Genomic DNA, 4135 nt, shown 5'->3' with positions numbered 1-4135 from the left:
TTAATTTCCACTTCCACTTCCACTTACCTAAACCTGAACTAAAAGGACATTATTTTATATATATATATATATATATGTATAAATAAAATATAACAATAAATATATATATATATATATAATATATGAAATATATATATTTAAAAAATATATATAAAATATATATATATATATTAGATTGGACTGAAATGACTGGAATCAGTGCTGCAGGTACACACATATTTCTGTCATAAACCAGGTTTTTGAACACCGGCGGGAAAGGAAAGCAAGCGAAACATTTCTTTTAAGCAAGAAAAATAATTTATTCATAATGATATCATAATTTCATCACGTATATACTGTATATGGCATTGCGGAGCTGCGTTTCGTGTGTGTGTGCGTGACGCCACGGACGCAGCTACGCCGTCACGCCACTGGGTGGGGGGGGGGGGGGGGGGGCGGGGAGACAAGAGGTTATTCAACACACACACGGAATATTCCTTTAAATATGTCTTCTTTTTTTTCTTCAAGGAGTAGAATAACAAAAATAGAATAATTCCAATAACTCTCTATATCTCTCTAATTATCATCTCTTGTGTCTTCATCATCCCTGAACTGGGGGGGGGGGGGGGGGGGGGGGGTTGTTTTACTCTGCTTGGTGTGGCAGGTGGGCGGGGTTTACCAGCGAGGGACGTCAGTTTTTGACCAAAGTACCCTTGAAATGTCCGTACGCCGTAAACTCCACCCGTCTGGCACACCCCTTAAAACGAATGCAAGATACTCTTTGGAACCCCAAATCTGCAACCGTTGCCCCTCCTCCTGCTGTTCCCTCCTCCTCCGCTCTCTCGTTAAAGATGGACATCGCAAAATGCTCATTTTGGGCACGTTACCCCTTAAAAACGTGTCAAAAGTCTCGACAAAGAAGGTCGCCGGCGGATGCCCCGGAGTTCTGGTCCGGTAGCAGGACTCGTATCCAGATTTAAAGGCTTGAGGGGCACCTAAAGGAGGCGTGTCTCACACCACGCCACCTGTAGGCCACCGTAGTTCCCTGACGCGCTTAGAAAGGGTTTGCTTGCAACCTGCAACCTCGCCACTAGAGGCCGCTAGATCACGCACGCCTTTAAGTTCTGCGATTGTTCTAACCGTTGCGTCCGTTGTGGGAGAAAATAATAATAAGACTTCTGGGAACAATGTTCGTCTCACAGAACATTGTTTCCCGACAAGAGGCCGACAACTTAAAGCGAATTAATTAACTACTTTGTGCTTCCCCGTTTCTTTTTTCTTCTTCTTTCATTTCATCCCTTTGCAGGGTAGAGCAAACGAGAGAGTGAGAGAGAGAGTGAGAGTGAGGGCAGCTTTTAACACGATTACTCCTCTGAGTCACGCGACAGCCGAGAAGAAGGGAGGAGGCAGGAGGTGAAGGGAGAAGACGAGGATGTGTACATTTTCGGCGTGGTAATCCACCAAAGTTCAACGGAATCAAACCCTCCGCTCCTCATCCTCATTTCCCCTCCTCCGCCTCTAAAGAAGGGATAACGGATTACACGTCCAATATATCTCTTGTGTCAGCTCTTTTATATAAATGTCATTTTTCAATATAATGTGTTGTCAACGTCTTTCACGGAGCTCTGTAATAATACGCTTTCTGGAGGCGGAGCAAGCACTGAAATAATCTCACCGGTCGGGCGAATGGCGAGAGCCGAGGGGGTACCGGGCCCTGAAGTGCACCGGGGCGCCGATTGATCCCTTCGGCCGTACGTTTGTCGTTGGCACACTTTAAAAGTATCAAAAAATATGGCACCAAGTTGGCAGTGACCCGACCGGTGACGTTATTTGGGCCTCCGGTGAAACTCTTCTTCCCCACAGGAGGAATGGCATACCCTTTTCTTTTCCCAGAGCACCCGTATGATTGTACCTGTCCTCACCCTCCCTGTTCAACACCTGTCCAACCAAAAGCGTGCACGTTGAAGGTATATTCCATCTGTCGGCACAGGAGGTAGAGAACGCCACTTCTCAGCATCACCCGAAACAAGCGCTCCTCTCTGTCCCCGTGTTTTGAACTCAATCTGGGTGTTTAAATGCATTTCTACTCATCTGATCTCAGATCTGTGATTGCTCTGAGGGATATTGCTCTAAAAGGGGAGGGGGGGGGGGGGTACACAGCCTTCTGCATGCCTGTATATGAATGCAGATTTAGGCAGATATTTCTTTGATAATTTCTTTGATTGATTAAACATAAATGCTCCTTTTTTTTTCTTCTTTTTTTTTTACACCTGCACTGATATTTTGGCCAAGATTTTTGCAACGATTGTGTGTGTGCATGTGCATGTGTGTGTGTTTACTACCAAGGCAGCTCAAATAATACAACGACAACAAAAATAACAAAATGAAAACACAGTCGGCGCTGCAGCGACATAATTCAGTATACAAGGCAAACAAACACAGAGATTTATAGGTTTAGCTTTTCTTCTTTTTTTTTTTTCATTCACTAAATATTTAAAACAAGCGTCACTTGACTAGTCGTCATAAATGGTGATAATTTATGCATTTTTAAAATCTTTTTTTTTCTCTCAGGGTGACGGAGTACCTGAAGGACTGTTGTAGGGAAGGTGTGTGTGTGTGTGTGTGTGTGTGTGTGTGTGTGTGTGTGTGTGTGTGTGTGTGTGTGTGTACGAAGGAGTTTTTATTTATAGATCTTATAATCTCTCGTCGTTAGCTGTGGTTCTTCCTTCTCCGCCCACTAGGGGGAGCTCTGACTCAATAGCACCGAGGGATCCGCCTGCAGACTGGGGAGTCGAGAGATGAGGAGGTTTCCCTCCTCCCCTCCATGCAGGAGAGAAGTCAGGTGAACCGCTGCTAATCCCAAAAATATCCAGAGCTGAGGGGTCGGCCGGGGGTCAAATACCAAAAGTCCAAAAGTCCAAAAGTCGAGGTCCTTTATGCAAAAACACAATCAAACCTGCTCGTTTGTGCACAGATGCATCAAAAAAGACAAAAGTATAAAAACTCAAGAGAAGGCAGAAGATGAGCGTTGATAGAAAGATGTGTGTTTGTTGTTGTTGTTGTTGTTTTGTTGTTTGATGTATTTTTCTTAATGGTCATTCATTGACATTCATCCGATGTTGTGTCGTCCGCCGAGCTCGGATGCATAGACTGAATGCAGAGAGGTGGAGAGGAGGGAGGGAGGGAGAGATGGGAGAGGCAGTGGAAGGTGAATGGGGGATGGGGGAGGGGCTATGGAGGGAGGGAGGAGGGATGGAGAGACCGTTAAAAGAGGAAGTGACATAAAGGGGGCGGTGCTAGGTGTAAAAAAAGAAACTCCCCGTAACGTCGCTCTGCAGACGGACCGACGGATTCCTCCGGCAAGAGGAACTCTGCTTCTGTTATCCATCCCAGAATCCTGTTGGTCCCCAGAACCCTCTTGGTCCCCAGAATCCTGTTGGTCCCCAGAACCCTCTTGGTCCCCAGAACCCTTACTTGATGGTTCCGGAGCGTGTGTGTGTGGGTGTATGGAGAGGGGAGGCTGCTGAGATCACTCGAATCCTCGCCGCGGGTTGACGACACACCCACACACACACACACACACACAACACACACACGCACACACCGTTAGGTCTCCTCTGGTCTGTTTGTAGTCCTTTGGTCCCGTCACCAGAGACCAAGAGTGGATAAAAACCCTGTTTAATAACCAGGCCTGCTTCATACTCTCCTGTACAGAAACTCCACAGGCCAGATGTCATCTGCGCACACACTCGTATGTGTATGTGTGTGTGTGTGTGTGTGTATGTGTGTATGTGTGTCCGTGTCTTAGTCCAAGCTGCTCGCTGTACACTATTTTTAGTCCACGATGATCCGTTGATAGATGCGTCGCTTTCGTCTCTGTACATACCATAATAACCCCAACGGAGCGCTGTACAGTACACGTGGCCCATCTGGCATGAAAAAAAACAAAAACAAAACACTTCAACAGAGACTGAAAAAAAATAAATGATCGGCGAACGTCTCAAGAAAAAGAAAAAGGAAAGTGCTTGCGTTCCAAAATGTCTTCGGCCGCCTCCGTTCACGAGCAACTAAATACGAGACATGCCCATGCGTCATCTTTGGTGGCCATAAGCCCCTCTCACCCCCCCTCCCCCCCCCACCCCCAAACCGTGTGGTT

Source organism: Cyclopterus lumpus, chromosome 18 (genome assembly GCF_009769545.1).
Source record: "Cyclopterus lumpus isolate fCycLum1 chromosome 18, fCycLum1.pri, whole genome shotgun sequence".
Lineage (NCBI taxonomy): Eukaryota > Metazoa > Chordata > Actinopteri > Perciformes > Cyclopteridae > Cyclopterus > Cyclopterus lumpus.
Note: the sequence above shows the minus strand (reverse complement) of the source record.